Below are 20,547 nucleotides of genomic sequence, written 5' to 3'. Positions count from 1 at the left end.
GCATAAATAGCCTTTCTTGAGACCACTTTTTATATACTTTAGCTAGAGGGTTAAAGTTTGACCATATACTTTATTTTTTATAGATAATTTAGTTTGTCCTAAATAATAGTGGCAAAATGGTTAAAACAAACACTTAACCACCCATATTGTCTACTAAAAAATAAGTTATATAATGAACTTTTTAAAAACAACTCAAATATGAATAAGAATCATATTATCCATTTAGAAAATGGATAACCAATGGGTTTAACTTAGGGGTGTACAAAGGAAACCGACAAATCGCACCAACCCGATAATCCGAGTCAAATCGAGAAAAAAAAAACCCGACTATGGTTTGGTGTTGGAAAAAAAACCCGACCATAATTGGTTTGGTTTGGTTTTAACTAAAGAAAGTCAAACCGAAAACAAACAAGCCCGACATTACATATATAGAAATTTTAGATATATTCAATATATAAATATACTTATTGTGATGTAATTTATAAATATTTCTTAAAAATTTTCATAATTTTATCTTTTAAGATATTATTTCAAGGTTGGACTGTCATACCTCCTTTTTCCCGGAAGGATAGCGAGTTTTTCCAATTAAAGTGACAATAATCGAAATGAGATTATTTTATTAATTCAGAGCCGCCACTTGAAATAACTTATGGTGTCCCAAGTCACCGGTTTATTTTAAAATCCCAAATCGAGGAAAATGACTCTTATTTATGTTCTGCGAACACAGAAATCCGGGTAAGAAATTCTGTTAACCCGTGAGAAGGTGTTAGCATTCCCGAGTTTCGTGGTTTTAGCACGGTCGCTCAACTATTAATAATTGGCCTAATTATCTAATTTATTACGTATTTGAAACCCTACGTGCATTTTATTCCTTTTAACCGTTTTTAACATTTATGGAATTTGTTTGAACAAGTCGCGGTGTCGCGCACTCGTTTGTTTTTGTACACATTGCGAATCGCGTCACGGGAACCATACCCACGATCTACAACATGTTTATTTTATTTATTACTTCAAGTTGTGGTCAGGTCACATGAAATGCACGCCCGAATTTGGATTTATGTATCGTAACTATGCCACGGGAACCGTACTCATAGTCACGAGGATTTATTTATTAATCGCGCCTAAAGCAAGCTACGAGGTTTATGAATTATTTTACTAAACTACTTTGAGATTATGCGTGAAAGGCCTGTGATTATGGAGCACTTTCGCTAAAAGAGATTTCATGCTCATATCCTTTTAACTTTTCATTTCATGCATTCGACCTAGCCCAATTCCTAAAAACATGAGAACGATTAATTGCTAATGGTCTTTGGTCGTTCCCCACTCCCATGACCCAACAAGCATTTGAGATACCATCGGCGTAATATTCCAAATGAGCAAACATCCGAACAAGTAAATCAAACATACAAGAAATAAAAGGACAATAAAGAAATCAAATAAAGAAAAAGGGTGGATTCAAAATAAGATAAGAGCCTCCTATTACTAGCCCAATCTGTATCATTCACGGCATCTCCCAAAGCCAAAGTCCTACCACTCTTTAAATGAAAAAATCCTTTTTCAAAAACAAAAAAAACTTTCAACACCCTCACATGGTATGAACTCAACAACAGAACATGAGAATGTGATTCAGCTACTAGAGTAGTCCAACAGAACTTTCAATTCTTCAATTTTGAAACATGATCTTTGTAAACATGAACAATAACTGCACTCAAACTAAATGCATATCAAGTCAAAAGTCCAAAACAAATCGATAGAGACAAATGGATCTAAATACTAGCCACCCGAATGCAATTCAACCCGACATTAAGCCACAACCGTAGACATTCCAATTTTATCAACTACTCATGTTCAGGTTCAATTATGCCAGCAAGACGAGCTTAAAAAATCGAAAGCAAGAAATCAGTTGTTTTAAACCTTAGCCATGGTTGATCTTTTAATCAGTAGACGAAACAAAGCACAAGATGTTGTGTGTTTTCAAACAGAACTGGCAGAGTGAACCAACAACTTCAAACTTCATATACTTGAATTATCACTTGGCGATAACATACTGACCAAAGACAATAGCTCAAACTCCAACAGGTACAACAAAGTGGAGGCAGAATGCTTAAGAAAATGTCAACATAACAACCATTTAGCATTCTAACATAGATATCATACGCTTACTCAAGACAACGAACGTGCGTCGATCCCCACAAAAGCTTAAAGCAAACAGAACCAAAGTAGATGCCTGAATCTGAATTTCAGCAAGTTAAACAGAGGCAGCTATGATATAAATGTCGAATTTCCTACTTAAAAAAGTGAAAACAACGGGAACAAAACGCGAAAGCTTGGTCGAGTGTAAAACAAACTTTGAGGCAGCATTCAAACACAATCCCTTTCAAACTATCTGTCAAGAACCTACAGATTCGTTCCCTATTAGAGATGCTAATAAATCCCAACCCGACTACTGCGGCTCTTATCGTATTTTCAATCGACACCCAAACAGATATAAGAAAAGAGAAGGAGATTGGACCTGATTATGCAAAGCTTTGATTAATTTCGTTTGGAATCAAATACAAATGAATCCGGCCGCGAAATCTGAAGTAGACGGAAGCCACAATGCAACATGAACAAGCAGCCACGGACGGACCTCAATCGGCGACTCGATCAGGAAAATAAACTCCAAACATCCTCAAGCTGGATCGAATTCCATTTGAAACCAAAATTTGATAGAGGAAGCAGGAATATTTTGTCCTTCTTTTTTTGAAAATCAATCCCTAACACACACAAATACATAAACCTCTTCTTTATGTTTCTTTTCTAGAATGTAACAGCTTGTTTGGACGGTTGTTATACAATAATGTATGGTATGGTACTGTATTGTATGTTGTATTGTATTGTTTCATAAATATAATGTTTGGATATGTTGTTTGCCATCGTTTCATCATATCACGCACCAGCAATAAACTTGCAATATTATAAAGAAAAATTATGATGTAAGGTAAAATTACTATATAAAAAAGTAGGGTAAATGATAAATAAAATAATTTAATAATAATAAAGGGTGAGATTGAGAGAAAAAGACAAGGTAACGACGCGACCACACCAAATCGGTCGTTACGTAAAGTGGCACATTTCGTCGTTATGTAACAATGGATTTAACAATAAGATACAATAAAAGTTGAGTAACAATCAAAACAAACATTGTATTTAAAGTAACAATATGATACGATACAATGGGTAACAACCATCCAAACAAGTTGTAAAACAAAATTGAGTACCAAAATTGATTAGGGTGGAGTTATGGTGGTGTTGAGGGCGACAGAGGGTTTGGGAGATAGGGGAGTGACGGCTGGGGGGTCCTTACGTCTCTAGGGTTCTGTCGCTGTTGAATTTTTTATCGAGAAGAAGGTCCCTAGCGGCCGTTTTCAGGGGTGTGTTCGGTTGCTTCTCCAGCTTTTAGGAAGGTGAAATATATAAACGGCAATTCAGTTGTATCTTGTAAACATCTCGCCCTGACAGGGCAATTCAGTTGTGTCTCAATTAAAATCGAGCTCGTGAGGATTTCTGTTACAATTTTGTTTTTAATTATCAGTTTAAATTATTTTTAAGTGGGGCCTGCACCACATTTAATTTTTCTTCACCCTCACTCTGTCACTCTCTTTTCTAAAGCAGACGCCGAACTCACCGTCTCTTTTGCCGGCCCAGCCTTTTTTCTTCGAAATTGTTTCCACCTCCCCCAAAAATTTCAATACAACAAACAAACCTTCCTCAGCAAAGTCCAAGGTTGACTAGCAATAATCAGTGAAAAAATAAGTGATTTTGTCCGAGTTCATCATGCTGCCCATTTGTTAAAGCTCCAAATTGTACTGAAATTGGAGAGTATATTGCTTAATTGGTGAAGAACCCAGATGAGGCGGGTTCAAAAGAAACAAAATAGAAATTGAAGATATATTGGGTTTCTATTTTTGTTTTCTATTATTTCCGTCCAGTCAGTCCTCCAGCCGTTGCCGTCGTCTCAACAATTTTTACCGCCGCCACCTGTAAGTGATTTGCACCCTGGAAACATGTAAATGTTCACTGCCTAACATATCTTTAACATCTTAATTCTTAAATGTTCAGTGTCAAAAATTTATTTTACTTGTTGGAGAAAAACATGTAAGAATTATGAGAGAAGCCTACTGGAAATTTCTAGGCTCTATGTTAAAGATAAAGCATAGCTCTTGTTGGAAACATGTAGAAGAAAAATATTGAGAGAAGAAATGGAGAAAAATCAAAAAATAAAATAGGGGTGGGGAAGAGGATGAACTGTTCTTTTCCATGAAAGACAGTGAACATTTTGTAAAAAAAGGGAAATTCATTTTTAGTTTTTCCTGATTTTTAAATTATATGTGATAATTTTTTGTTTCAAATTACATGTGTCATTAATTGATTGGCTCATTTGACATGTCAAGAGCAAGTAGATCACACGCGAGGTGGGTTGACTAGGTCGGTATTTATTAGATACATTTTATAGCCTCTTAAAGTGTCTAACCGAAAATGAGCTCAGTTAAGATGGTCGTCTGATCGTTGGAGACAACTTAAAGGGGTCGTTCATGCATTTCGCCTTTTAGGAAATTAGGTCTTGGAGTCTGTATTGATGATCTCTTCTTCTTTTTTTAAAGGGTGGGGTTAAAAGGGGTTATGGGTTAAATACTTTGGGCTATCCGAAATTGGATTTTTCCAACCCAAAAATCTTAATTCTTTTCCTACAAATGATGTAAAATCTATACTATAAAATACATAATTAACTCTAATTAATTAAAATAAATAATATTATATTGTGAAACTATTTTTTAATATTTTTCAAGATTATAAAATACACGAAACTGCTAATATAGCTTGAAGACGTGGCGGGTCAAAAATTACATGTCTACACTTAAAATGTTTGAATGTTCCAATAAGTTTTATAGTCATTAACATTAGTAAATTAATTGAGATAACGGTGCGAGCTTCAGCTTTCATGAATTTCCAGCAAATACAGTCATATTCACCCTACAGGTAACTTAACGAATTATTAACGTTCTGCTAGAATTTAGCAAACCGAACCAACTCTTAGCTCATATACTATCAAAACCAAGCAAATATCCTTAAAAGCAAAATCAGATTTTTATCTTATGTCCAATAACCCAAATGACTTAACCTCAAATTAATCCACATGGCAAACTTTTTCATTTATTAAGACTATACAACACATAAACAATGCACATTAATCTTTCTCCGTAAACACATAAACATTAACATAAACACATTATTAGAAACTTTTCATTTTAGGGCAAATCAATCTTATGTGTTTATGTGTTAATTGTTGCTCCCAAATGCACACGCAAGTATACGTGGTCGATAAGTAATATAGGATTGTAAGTCCAGATATCGTATCCACAAGGACTTGTGATTAACTATCAACTAAATTAAACCAAACAATTATTCTATTCAAGTGAATCCTAACGTATGAAGATTTAACTAAAATTAATCTAGAGTAGCAAATAAGGAGATTAAAGAAAACAATGACAAGCTTAACAACGAATTCAATGTGAGTGAATATTCTAGAGCTATGGGATAGCTAACAATCCTGTTGAGTTTTTCACTTAAATCGTCTAATTAATTTATCTGGTTTATTGGTTGACAGGGTTAATATTGCTTGTACCCTTCTCCCGAAGTACAACTCGCATATTCAAGCTAACCTAACATCTATATTCATATGGAATTAGAATTAACAAGAACACATTAATAATTCTTGTATAGTAACCAAGCAAGGCGATTAGGTATATTCCTATCCTAACCGCAAATCCCCCCCCCCCTAGAGTTAAGATCTTGCTCTACTCAATCTTAAATGCAATCTAGAATTCCCTCTCCCGAGTTCAATCCTAGATTCGTAGATAGTATTCAATTGGTGATCAAGCAATCAAATAATTAAGCGCAAGATTGAATAAATAAACCAATATGATAAAATAATAAGAACAATTCAAGCTTCAAATTACAACGTTCATGTAGCACCCAAAACTCTAGAACTAATAAACTAAGAAATTAAAGGAAGAGAAGAGAAGAAAAACTAGTTAAAAGCCTCCTCCAAAGTGTGGTGTGTGTTCCTCTACGTCAATTCTCTCCAAAATAGTCTCCCTAGGTCTAAGATGTGTTACAAGTCCTCAAAATAGTGTTTTTACATGTATTTATACCAAGTAGGGTCGGGCCTAGACGAAACACCCTTTCCTGCGCAAAATAGGACTTTGGCTCTGTAAAATTTGTGCAGGCCCCCAGCACGTTGCGTTGCACTGTGCGGCACGTAGTGGGAAGCTTCAGAGGGCTTGTTTCTGATGCCTGCCGTGAAATTGCACTACTACGGCGCATGCTGCGGCACAGTGTGCGACGCGGTAGTGGGAATTCGCAAAAATGCAAAACATGATATTGTAGCCCTTTCGAATAGCTTTCCAACGATATATTGTAGAGCCCAAACAAAATTCTGAGCGAAAAGTTATATGTATTTTACTAGACAATGCACCGTATGATCGCTCGATTCTCCGTTTTGTTCTTAACTATCATCCATTGATCCCCGAACACAATCCCGGCTTGATTTCTTGGGCTTTTACTCAGACTTCAAAGGTCCAAATCACTTGAATTCATTCCATAATACCTACATAGCTCGGAATCACTCCTACAAAGCATAAAATACATATCTAGTGCAAAATACTAGTGATTAAAGCTCAAACTCAATTAAAGTGCAGTAAATTAGAGTGTAATAAGCGACTAAAATACACAATTATAGTCGATCATCAACACCCCACACTTAAACCATTGCTCGTCCTCGAGCAATCAAACTACACTTTATATAGACACGACCTTTTTAAACAATTCTCGTAACTCATCACACCAAGAATATTTAAAATAGACTAAGCACAAGAGTGTAACATCTTCACCTCAATATTTGACTCACAAGTATCACGCATTAACTCACCCACTTACTCTAACATAGAGGACATAGAAATTACCTTTCCTTCATGAATCAAGTGCCCTCATACAACAAAAGAGAGTAGTTTCACACAATAAAATTTAAGAACACTTAGGAACTCAAGATAGAAAGAATTCACTCACTCTCAGAAATAACATTCATATGTCATAAGAGATGCACCATAGGCTTGCCCGTAGTGTATTACTCTACTAATCGAGCTCATTCGGTCTAGGATCAAGTAGTACTTTATTTGGTTGTAATGTAGGCTACGGGACGGGTAGGATACATTTAGATATAAGAGTGACTACACCTCCCTAAGCACTTTAATACATACACTTTAACATTTAAAACCCCATACTTATGTCAAACCATAACTCTACCCTCACATCAATATATATATTAACTCTTCACTTCTTTAAGCACAAGTATATCACTAGCCACCACCATCTAGAATTATTTTTCACAACAATACAATTAATTTTTTTTCTTTTCAATTCATGTGGCTCTTACTTTTTTAAAACAATGCACCTTTCTCCTTATTTCATTAGTTCCACTCAAAAACCAACCCAACTACCCCACACTTTAACTTTTACAAAGTTTATAACAATTCAAGTGCTCATGAGAGGTGAAAAGGTTCAAATAGATGGTTAATTCAAACAAATGGGTAAGGCTTGTAATGTAATTGCCAAAGAAACAGGATTACAGGCTCAAAGGGGTTAACTATAATTCATAACAATTAGGCAGGTAATATATATATATATATATATATATATATATATATATATATATATATATATATATATATATATATATATATATATATATATATATATATGGCTCAACAAAGAAACACATATATCACTTCCAAGACTGAACAAAACTACTATTTCGCATTTCAAACAGACGGGGCATGTTATAGACATCAAATGCAATGCACAGAATAACACAAAACCTTACACACACATGGCACATAACTCACTCAGGATTGGACTCAATAAGACACTCTAGTCAAAGAAGTTAAACAAACTTAAGATCATACGATTTAAGGTACTTATACAATAGTCAAAAGTTGAGCCTAATCGTCACAACCAAAGTACTCACTATTCTCAAGACATAACAAAGTTAAAAGATATTGCTTCAATTCAATTCTCAGCACAAGTTTTCCTAGTTCTAAAAAATAAAAACTAACTATACCTGGTTCAAACAAAACCATTGGAAAAGAAACGTGGCACAAAGAAAAACTAAGGGGGAATTACTACACTACCTACCAAGAAAATCTTTTTATCCTTTTTCTTTAGACTTAAATCCCTCAAGAAAACTGTCTAGGAGATCCATCGTCGGGAAAATTCCAATTTTCTATTTATTTTTTATTTTTTTAAAAAAAATCTACACTAAGAACGAGTACTACAACTAAGCTAAAATAGCACAGAAAATCACACAGACAATCTCTTCACCCCACACTTAAAATTGTGCAATGTCCTCAATGCACACTGAAAATAATACGAGGGTGAAAGAGACTCCCTGGTAGGCTAATAGCCGAAGTATTAGCACCTCACGGGATACTCAGACTTCTCCCAGGTATGATTCTTTGTGCGGGTACCTCACACTCAGTTTCAAACACATGCTTGCTTTTGCACTCACCTATTGGCTTTAACTCCATGTTCGTACTCCTACAAAATACAAAAACAACACTACAAAAGAAATAACACAAAAAAAAAAAGCAAAAGTGAAAAAGAAAAAAGAAAATTGGGTTGCCTCCCAACAAGCGCTTGATTTAACATCGCGGCACAACGCCATCACTTTCACCACTTTTGCTTCCACTTTGAAGATATGAATTGCGCCCCCAATTTGGCATCAATTTTTCTGTCACGTTCACGAGGCGGTGGTGTAAAAATAAAGGAACCAAGTAATAGGTATCACATCTTGTACTTCTTGGCCTTTAAGTGAGGAATGTCGTTTTGTCTCCTTGGTGTGGCAAATTTCAGAATATAAACACTTTGTTCCTCATCCATTGACTCCTCCATATGCTCGACTGGATCAATTCTCATGTCACCAACCAAACACAATGTTGAAAAGTGTTTAGAATGAGGTCCAATATGCTCCAACTCCAAAATATCATTATTTTTGACATTCTCAATTTTGCACTCTTCGTCAACCTTGGTATCATTAATAATTTGATCGAATAGTTGGGATTCCTCTTTTTTCTCCATAGTTGACCAGTATCCATAACAATTAGTTGTATGGCATCAGACGTCTCAACCTTTTTATTCAGTTGAGCTTGCAGGTCATGGATATCTGAGCCAAATTGATCTATCTCTTGCCTGAGCTCAGTTCTTCCTTTTATCAGTTGTTCTGTCATATTTGAAAGACCATCACAGAGAAACTCATGAGATTTTATCAGTTGAGCTTATTCCTCTAGCCAAGATTGGCTTACTATATCTGCTTCTTCTAAATTATCTTCTGGTGGGAATTCGCTCTCTTCAGCCACTTCATCCGCCTCGACCTTCATTCTCATGATTACTGTACTAATTCTTTGTATAGCCTTTCGATTTTCATCTTGTTGCTCGGCTACTTGCCTCATCATCATGTCATGTTGCTCGGCTACTTGCCTCATCATGTCCATAATATGAGCCGTGCTTTCCATATCCTACACTTCCTTGCTCCTATCAAACTCATAAACATTATTAGAAACATTATAATAAGAACTCTGAGAAGGATAATAAGAATTAGGACAACCATACCAATCTCCACCTTTACCACCACACATATTACAAATATTCCACCCATAAGATTAAGATTCACAACTTTGCCACAAGTGTGGTCCTCCACAATATGGACAAGAATCACCATAATAAGAATAACCAATATTCGACCAATTATCATTCCAAGATGCCATATCAACAAAGATAATAAATATTAAACTAAAATAAAAACTTAAAGATTTGAATAGACAAAGAGTAAAAATCTAATCTAGTAGACTAGTTAATTTCTAAGCCCCCGACAATGGCACCAAAAACTTATTGCTCCCAAACGCACACGCAATTATACTTGGTCGATATACTGTAGAGCCCAAACGGAGTTCTGAATGAAAAGTTATTGTATTTTACTAGACAATGCGTTGTATGCCCGCTCGATTCTCTATTTCGTTCTTAACTATCATCCATTGATCCCCGAACACAATTCCGGCTTGATTCCTTGGGCTTTCACTCAAACTTCAAAGCTCCAAATCACTTGAATTCATTCCATAATACCTACATAGCTCAGAATTACTCCTACAAGGCATAAAACACATATTTAGTGCAAAACACTAGCGATTAAAGCTCAAACTCAATTAAAGTGCAGTAAATTAGAGTGTAATAAGCGACTAAAATACACAATTATAGACTATCATCATTAATCATCTCCATAAACACATAAAAATGCACAAATAATGTAAGCTCAACAACGTTAAGCTTCAAGCCATGGACGAAATAAATATCGAAAGTAAAGATGGACCTTTATTGCTGAATTTGCTACGTATACAGTGAAAGGAAGTCTCTGATGCAGCAAACCAAAATGAGCTAACAACCTGAGCCTCAAACCAGTAATGGAACCTCGAACAATTCAAATCGAATGAGTTGGACGACGATTTCGGGCTGATTTTCACACTGATTTGGGATAGTTTCAGGGCATTTTGGAGCTGGGTTTACTGCTGGGTTTGAGCTATGTTTCGCTAGTTCAATGGAGGGTTGCCGTATTTTCAAAAGAGATAGAAGGTGAAGGAGAAGAGGAGAAGGGCAACAACAGCTTCAGTCATGGTCGTCGCCTCCGGCAACGGCAACCATGGAAAGGGCAAGAGTTGCTGAGTTTTTAGCCAACATAGAAAACGGGTAAAAATGACTTTTAAGAAGTAGAAGATGAAGCTCTATTTTTCTTTTCTTTCTAGTTTCGCCCAGATCTATTTTCGTTCCCCTAATCCCTTTTCGTTTTTGTCCAAATTTGTTCCTCCCTTATTCCCATTCACGTTTCCCCTCTGTTCTTTGTTTGTTATGGCTCTTCCTAATTAAGAAAATGGGGTAGTTTTTATGGTTCAAGGTTTTGAGAGGAAAGGGGTCCTTTCTTAAAGGGAATGAAGGAAAGTAAATGGGGTCGTTTGGAAGAAGGCAACGGCTAATAAGAGCTCTTAGGGTGCCGCTATTGTCTCTCTTTCTATTGATTTTGGAAAATAGTCCTTGCCCATCAGATTTTTAGAAGGGAAATGGCTGCTGCTCTCTCTGTTTTTGTCCAAACGAAGAGACGATGGGTGTGTGGCTCAGGGGTCTACTGCGACTCTTAACTTCTTACGGTGGGCAGCTCTTGTGTGTGAGAGATAGGGTTAGGATTTTAGTTATAATATGGCTTATATATGAGTGTGGGGAGTAATTATGGCCCTTGGATCTAAAGGATTTTATGGCTGAGATTGAAAAATAAAAATGAGACAGGTCAATAGATAGGGTTGTAGGTCAAACTGATGGGTCATGGGTTTGGAAAGATTGGGCTTAAGTAGCTCAAAATTGGGCTAAATATGCTTGGGTTTTTGATAAATCTGAAAATCCTAGCCCAAAACTCTACTTGTTCTAAAAATTAATAACCTCAACTTAAATATAAAATAAGACAAAGTAAAACTATTTTTGTGCTTTTAATTATTTATTTTTTATATTTTTTTTCAAAAGTCTTAATTAATATAAAATGGACTTAAATTCTAGAAAATTAAAATTAACTCAAATAAATGCGTAAAAATAATAAGAATACTTAAAAAAATACGCGGGTCAAAAATTACGTGCTTACAGCTGCCCCTTTTTGCTTGGAAACATGAAGAGTTTTCGGAGCAAAGAATAATAAGCAATGCAATTGATTTATGACTCGACGCTTATTCAAAAGAAAAGAAAGATGGGTAAAAGATTGTGACCGAGCTCTGGTATCTAAGCTGCCTACATATCCTTGACTATAAAGGAATCAGGTCACGTGTAGTTCAGAAATGAATGAAGTGATGGAGTGTGTGGAGAGGACGAGAGAGTCGAGTGAGGTACCGTTCCATCGATATTCCGGTCCACGGTCCCGTTTACAACAAAATCAAAAATGAAAAAGACTAACTAAGCCTGTCAGCTATATATGAGTTACAAGATTCCTTTCTATAAATCTTCTTAAGCTTGATCTTGAGTCTTGAATGGTTCTTCATGCAGACTTTGATTTGAACCTTGATGCTTGCTAGTTGCAGGTGTTGATTCACTCTTCCATGACTTCTTCGGATCAAGATCGGACATGCAGTGCTCGTGACCTCAGCCACGTCTTGAGCAGTTCACATCTTTATTTGCTTCTGCATTTTGGATTCACTTTTTTTATTCTGGATTGAGACTACTTCTGTTGGTCATCTCGGACTGTCGACTCGCATTCTTGCTGCGAGCTTCTGCTACTTCTAACTTGAATTGAATTCTGAAATGACTTCCCTCCTTCTCCAGGTGGGCGCCTGCTACTGACTTGAAACTTGTAATAATTCCAAAACGAATTCCCTCGTTCTCCAGGTGGGTGCCTGCAATCGAAACAACAAAACAAAGAAAATTTTCTGCCCCTGTTTGCACTCGGAAGATTTGTGAGTTATTAGCAAAACTGTAACCCACTTATGCTATTGATGCAATAATGAGAGTAAACTAAAGATTCGACTAGGATGTGTGTCTCCGGTGAGTAAAACCAAGAAACTTTGACTAGCAAATACGTCTGCTAAAATAAAACATGAATGACCCAAACTAGGAAGTGCGTCTCCTAGGGATGAAATCTCAATTTAGGAAGTGCGTCTCCTAAAATAAAAATATAACTTGAAAGACCCGACTAGGAAGTGCGTCTCCTAGGGGTGAACTTCAGTGACTCAAACTAGGAAGTGCGTCTTGTCACACCTCCTTTTTACCACCCGAGAGGGAAGTATATGGGAGTTTTTCCAATTAAAGTGATATTATTCGAAATGGGATTATTTATTTATTTTTCAGAGTCGCCACTTGGGATAATTTATGGTGTCCAAAGCCACCGATTTTAAATCCCGAATCGAGGAAAGATTGACTCTGTTTTATTGTCCGCGAACACAGAAATCCGGGTAAGGAATTCTGTTAACCCAGGAGAAGGTGTTAGGCATTTCCGGGTACCGTAGTTTTAACACGGTCGCTCAACTGTTATTATTAGCCTAATTATCTGATTTTTAAAACACTTTTAAACCTATGCGCATTTTAACTTTAAAAAAAACGCCTTTATTTATTTAAGGAATTATTTCAAAGTTATTTAAAATACATCGCAAGCCATGCTACATGAAATGCACCGTGGTTCACGACACGTCCTATTTAACCTTGTTGGAAATTAGAACCGGGCCACATGAAATGTACCCTCAGATTTTAATAACTGTGATAACTATATAGTTAATGCGCCTAAAACAAACTACGAAGTTCATTTTTAATATCTAAATTAACATTTGTAAGGGCCGTAGATGATTTAATTTGCTTATGGCACACCTCAAATCTATTTTCTCTAGTGATTTATAGTCTTACTAGGGCCATAAATTATGGGTCTTGTTTGATATGGCACACCTCGAGTTGTTATTTTATTTTAAGAAAAAATTGCACTTAAAGCACATTACGAACTTCATAATTATTAAAATAAATTCAAGGTTAATGGCAGATTGTGGAAAATCGAGCGCAAGCGGAAAAGTCATTCCCATGCCTCTTTATGGCCTTGCCCCATTCTTTAGTCCCAATGGCAATGAATGCCCAATTTCAACTATCTCACAAACGTATAACTGATTTTCAGCAGCATACCAAAGAGGTGAACGCATCAAATAAGAATTTCACTCAGATGGGATCATGGCATTATTACAAATGGATTATTTGACCAACTTTATATCATTTTCCCTTCCTATGGCAGTACTCATGCATGAACCACATAGTGAAAAGAGAAAAAAGGCATGAACTATTACATAAACCCTTTGAACTCTTATTTGAACCAATTCACAACTGATGGATTTCTATTTAAATATTTTTTCTACAACCATATAAGCTATCATGGCTAAATCAAGACAAACAGTACATGATACGCATTAACCTAAACATCAACTTTGCATTGAATCCTTGAGAAGATGAAACTCATACATACAATGTAACTCACCAGAACATCAGCATACAGTATAAGCCTTATAACATGCAGTACAAATCCTTCAACATCCTATAATCCAACCAAGCTTTTAAACAGAACAATTTCCTACAACATTTCGATCCTACTAGGCCACATTACTGTATACATTCACAACTGAATTCTAATTAGTTAAATGGAACATGGGCAATAGAGTAAAACAACAAGAACCAAATCAGCTAATATCAATCACTCCACGTGTTCATTATGCCATTTTAGAAGTAAGAGGCAGACAGTCCACAGCTTCACATGCACAACCGATAGCCAAAGATGTTCAGCCTACATACCTGGACACAGATAAACCAAACAAAGGAATAAACCTTGAGCTCGACAAAGAATAAGAGAAGCAGCAAAACCAGCAGCAAAGATCAGCAATAATAATCAATGTTAGCTTCAAATTAAATAATTTCCTTCATGCCAAATCACTAGAAATCGAATAGGGAGTTTCCTTTTAACTTTTTTTTTTGAAGAGAAAAGAGTGAAAAAGTTGAAGACTAGCACTAATATTTTTCAGACTAGCACTAATAGGTTCAGTGATTAACAAGAAAAGAAAATATTCCAGAACTAAATGATTTTTTTTTCTTTACAATTAACCCTTGATTTATGTTATTGACTAATTGAAGATAAAGACAAGCTAAGCCTAATCCAACTAACCGAAATAACGAAACAAATGAAAGCAGTAATATGTATAAGAAGAAAAACAGAAATTGATGTAAGACATAGAATCAAGAGAGAAAAGAGGGGAAGGGTACCAATTTATGCCGGAGTGACTTGACAAATTGAAACAACTCGATAAACAGTGAAGGGATTCGAGGTTTGTCCGGAGTCCGATGAATCAGTCAAAATACGACGGGCCTTGAAATGAGCTAAAATTGATACTAATCAATTGTTCTCATTGAGAACAGTTGATTGGCATAAATTCCAACTCAAATCGAACCCTAAAACCGTTTCAAATTATGAAAGGGAGATGAACTAGGTTTTTTCTATTTTAGATTTGAAATTGGGGTAAATGGGTGAAGATTTTGGGGAAATCAACACCGGCCCAGTGTTTGGAGGAGTATGGGGAGTGTATGGTCGATTTTTGGTGGAGTTTGGAGCTCTACCGCCGCCAATGGCGAAATCCGGTGGGTAGCGGACGGTGGTAAGAGATGAGATGAAAAAGAAGCTAAACAGGGCCCTAGGTTAATTTGATTATATTCAGACAATTTTAAACAAAAAAGGAAAAACATCACAGCCGTTGGATAAAATAAGATGAAGGGCCAAGATCTTTTTTAAACACTTGAGCTTAAAACGACATAGTATTGACTTGATACTACGTCGTTTTAACTGTCTCAATGCCTGAAGGATTTGGACCAGGTATGGATTGGGCCTGGGCGAAATTGCTTTGGGTTTTCAATGAACTGGCCTAATTCCGAGACTTTAAATCAAACTCTCAATTTTCCATTTCTTTGTTTCTTCTTTTTTTAAAAAAAAATTATTTTCTTTTCCTTTTTAATTAATTAAAACCTAAATTAGACTCTTAAATTAAACTAGGTTGTAAAATTAAGCTAAGTATCTGCTATAATATTTACAAAATTAATTACTCCTAAATTGAGAGAGGAAATTGCTAATTTAACATTAAAAGGCTAAAAATGCAAAAGTGAGCCATTTTTGTGATTTTCATTTTTTATAAAACAACTAATTTACTAATTAACCTAAAAATGTAAAAATAAATCCCAAATACAATGCAGGATATTTTTTGTATTTTTCATGATTTAAATAAAATAAACATGCACAGACAAAAATAATTAACAAAAATCCTACGAAAAATCTACAAAAAATGCAAATAATGGGGAAGAAAATTATTTTCTTAGAGCTTATGGGAGTAATTCATATAGGAAAAAAATCATGTGCTCACACGTCTCCTAGGAATGAACTTAAATGACTCAAACTAGGAAGTGCATCTCCTAGGGGTAAAATTTCAATTTAGGAAATGCGTCTCCAAAAACAAAATATAACTTGAAAGACCCAGACTTGGAAGTGCGTCTCCTACGGGTAAAACCTCAGTGACTCAAACTTATATGACCCAAACTAGAAAGTGCATCTCCTGAAGCAAAATATAACTTGAAAGACCCAGACTAAGAAGTGTGTCTCTTAGGGGCGAAACTTCAATGATTCAAACTAGGAAGTGCGTCTCCTAGGAATGAATTTAAATGACCAAAGCTAGGAAGTGCGTCTCCTAAAAAGTATAATCTGAAAGATCCCTACTAAGAAGTGCGTCTAACTTCAATGACTCCAACTAGGACGTGCATCTCCTAGGGATAAATTTAAATGACCAAAAACTAGGAAGTGCGTCTCCTAAAGGTGGAATCTCAATTTAGGAAGTGCGTCTCCTAAAACAAAATATAACTTGAAAGACCCAGACTAGGAAATGCATCTCCTAGGGGTGAAACTTCAATGACTCAAATTAGGAAGTGCGTCTCCTAGGAATGAATTCAAATGACCAAAGCTAGGAAGTGCGTCTCCTAAAAAGTATAATCTGAAAGATCCCTACTAGGAAGTGCGTCTCCTAACGGGTAAAAATTCAATGACTTCAACTAGGATGTGCGTCTTCTAGGGATGAATTTAAATGACCAAATAAACTAGGAAGTGTGTCTCTTAGGGGTGGAATTTCAATTTAGGAAGTGCGTCTCCTAAAACAAAATATAACTTGAAAGACCCAGACTAGGAAGTGCATCTCCTAGGGGCAAAACTTCAATGACGCAAACTAGGAAGTGCGTCTCCTAGGAATGAATTTAAATGACCAAAACTAGGAAGTGTGTCTCCTAAAAAGTATAATATGAAAGATCCCTACTAGGAAGTGCATCTCCTAACGGGTAAAACTTCAATGACTCCAACTAGGACGTGCGTCTCATTGGGATGAATTTAAATGACCAAAAACTAGGAAGTGCGTCTCTTAGGGGTGGAATCTCAATTTAGGAAGTGCGTCTCCTAAAACAAAATATAACTTGAAAGACCCAGATTAGGAAGTGTGTCTGCTAGGGGCGAACTTTAATGACTCAAACTAGGAAGTGTGTCTCCTAGGAATGAACTTAAATGACTCAAAACTAGGAAGTGTGTCTCCTAGGGGTGAAATCCCAATTTAGGAAGTGCGTCTCCTAAAAGTATATCCTGAAAAACCCAAACTAGGAAGTGCGTCTCCTAGGGGCGAAACTTCAATGAATCAAACTAGGAAGTGTGTCTCATAGTAATGAACTTAAATGACCCAAACTAGGAAGTGAGTCTCCTAGGGATAAACCTCAATTTAGGAAGTGTGTCTCCTAAAAGTATAACTTGAAAGACTTTGATTAGGAAGTGCGTCTCCTAGGGGTAAAATCTCAATTTAGGAAGTGTGCACTTGTCACGATCAACTTGGATTTCAACTTGGAAGATAGTGCTTGCTATCAGCCGACCGCTTTTCCAGACCGCCCTTATCACAAGAAATATTCCTGATTCGTTCAAATCCAATACCTTATGCCTGATACATTGCACTCGTATTCTAACATTCACCAAATCTTTGTATTTTACCTATATCCCAAAGAACATCTATTATCACCAACTCAGTTCACCCACTATTCTCATGCACCTTATGCCAATTTGATGTGCTTTCCAGACATCGGCTTCATGTGATTAAAAAGCCGGTAGCAGATTTTGAAGTCATTTCTCACTTGTTTCGACAAAAATAGGCTCAAAAGTGACTTAAACAAAACAAGAGGAACAAAATAAGTAGAAAAACGAGAAGAAATGGTATCTAACAAGAAAAAAAAACTTTTACCCAAAAAAAGAATAAAGTAGGAACTAATATTATTTGAAGGCCATCTCACTAACCATGACATGTATTTTGGACTAAGCGGCCTGATCTGTTAAGCGAGTCTAATCTTTAACTCTTGTTATGCCTCTAAGCTGTGAAACTGGGCTTCAACGCTCCAATTGTCCTATTTGATCCACAATCCTCAGTTGACTTGTAGTGCCCTGAAGGGTTTTCACCATTAATCCTCTCTCATTTTGCTCTTTTCTCAACGTACCGTCGCCTTAGGGTACGCATAAGGGTTTTCACCGATAAGACTTTCTCATTTTATCATTTTCTCTCTTTGTGCTGAGAACAAAGGTATTACCCATTATGCAGGAAGATCATGCTTTCACCACACACTTGATTTGATATCCTCAAAGATTGGTTGGAAGGTCTTTCGTTAGACCGTAATGTAGGCTTTTGGACATGGTTGGAAAGAAATGGTGGCATGAAGGCTCAAAACAATTTATGATGAAAGGGTTCAAAATTACAACTTTTGGGAAAAGATCTTTTAGCCAAAATTAAAACTTTTGCCCTAGTTTCCTAGGGTCTGGGGAATTTTTTTGATTTTTGTTTTGATGGGACCGAACCTCAGAGTAAAGCTACCTACGTATCCTTAGAAGGAATCAGGTCGAACGTAGTTCAAACACAAAGTTGAATTATTTTGTTGTTTTTCTTTTCCTTTTTTTCCCCTTTTTTTCCTCTGTTTTTCTTTTCCTTTCTTTTTCTTTTTTTTTTCTCTTTTTCTTTTCTAGTTTCTACCTCTACTTCTGATTCCAAAAGAGGCGTATGAAACAAAATAAATTAAGGCTCAAAAGAGGTAGCAAAAAATAAAAGTGTTTGGGTAGCAAAATAAAATGCCTTCGTCATACCAAACTTTAAGAATGCCAAGTACAAACATGCAATCGAAGATAAGCAAAGAAATCATACATAGTATCTATTGATGGCATCAACACAAACAAAAAGTGCCAATGGGCAATACTTTTATCCCAATGAATGACTCTTTCCAGTTCGAAGCAGACTTGACTCAACCTTATTTTTATGTGGAAGAATGCATTTCAGCACTGACTGATCTACCTCAAACTACTTGAGAGACATTTCTTTGTTGTATGCTCTTATCAACCTCTTGATTTCCCAGACTAACTACCTCAGTTTCACTCAGTTCAAGCTTCAGGTTATCTCAAAATGCGTGAATCTTTACTTGTTTCCTCAAATGCATCCTTTTATCATATTCAAAACTGTGTTATTTCTTCATGATTAGACTAACTTTCAAGACCAGGCTGAGAATTATGCCTGTATTTCATGTCACTAAGGTCAGAACTATAAAAGGAAAAGTGACCTAAACAAAAACTGACTAGAACTAGCAGAAAACAGGAGACTGCATTAGATATAAGGTGAAAGGGTTTGAACAGAGAAATAAGCACAACAAAACTTGGGTTACAACCCTAGAACAATCTTAGATAACACTAGACGAGTTACTACGCCAAAACGAACTAGGAAAAATAGAAGGATAGAAGGGTTTGAGTCACAAAACAACATCCAGATTACAACCCTGAAATAACCCGGACAATAGAATTGATAAAATAAACTACCAGGGCTCCTTCATGGCTAACCAAGTAAGGAGTGTCTTTCCAATTACTAAGCTCTACATTTTAGCCAGTGAGTTGCATATCAAAATTACTGGGACTTGTTGGGCCAACTCTTGGGTGTAGTATTGGGCATCATGAGGTTTGAACTGGTGTTCACTATTGGATCTGTGAAGGAGAGGTTGTTGAGAAATTGTGATAATGGGGACAGTGGATATGACAGGAGGACTATTTATTGGGAAATGTAGTTGGAGGACAAACAATAGAGTTACTAGGGAGGTTATAAAAGCTATGATAAGCGGGAAAATCTGGAGAATATGGTGGATCATCTGGCACTATGACCAGGACTCGGGTGAGGGTAGCATCTAGGTGGTGGTGGTGCCTTCCTAGTCATCCAAACTTGATACATGTCCGGCATTGACGGTGACCTAACGTGTGCCTCTGCCTGCATGGGTAGGGGATACCTAAGAGAGTGATATAGACTATAACTACTAGTAAGGAACCATTAATTGAGCAAACGAAGAAGATCGAAGACATGCAGAAACTGCCGAGCTGAATGGAATAGTTGTAGAGCTCTAATGAGACATGACCGCCTTTACATGAAGTGAATTCAGCTAGATCAACTCCAATTGATAAAGGTGAATAAAGCCAAACTGTGAAACTACTAGAAAAAGTTCCAATTACAGAGAAAATTGAGGTTGAAAAGGTGATACAGAGGAAGGAGGTCCAACAGACGGAAGCACCGAAGCTAGCTATGGCGAAGGAAGTCCAAATCCATAAAAAACTAGATGAGGCACATAAGAAGGAGTGGGTGAACCTATTTGCTGGAAACGATTTGGCGTCTAGAGGTATGAACGAATTTATTGCTCCGATGATCAAAAATAGTGAAAAAATAGTTGAAGTAGATATAGATGAGGTTGAGCGAGAAACTTTAAAATGGAAACATGTAATTGTACTGTATGTTGTGGGTGACTCCCCCTTAATTGGTGTTTTTGATTGATTTA

The 20,547-nt window shown here is 36.3% G+C and overlaps 1 long non-coding RNA gene across 1 annotated transcript; it reads right to left on the bottom strand.

Annotated features, from left to right (window-relative positions):
• Positions 1–14,060: 14,060 nt before the first annotated feature.
• On the bottom strand, positions 14,061–15,328 carry LOC107818049 (uncharacterized). Its single transcript, XR_001655329.2, has 2 exons — positions 14,902–15,328; positions 14,061–14,436 (listed from the first exon to the last, which is right to left on the bottom strand). It is a non-coding gene; the product is annotated as an uncharacterized LOC107818049 (long non-coding RNA).
• Positions 15,329–20,547: the final 5,219 nt, after the last annotated feature.

Source organism: Nicotiana tabacum, chromosome 6, assembly GCF_000715075.1.
Source record: "Nicotiana tabacum cultivar K326 chromosome 6, ASM71507v2, whole genome shotgun sequence".
Lineage (NCBI taxonomy): Eukaryota > Viridiplantae > Streptophyta > Magnoliopsida > Solanales > Solanaceae > Nicotiana > Nicotiana tabacum.
This window is presented reverse-complemented; position numbering and strand designations above follow the sequence as displayed.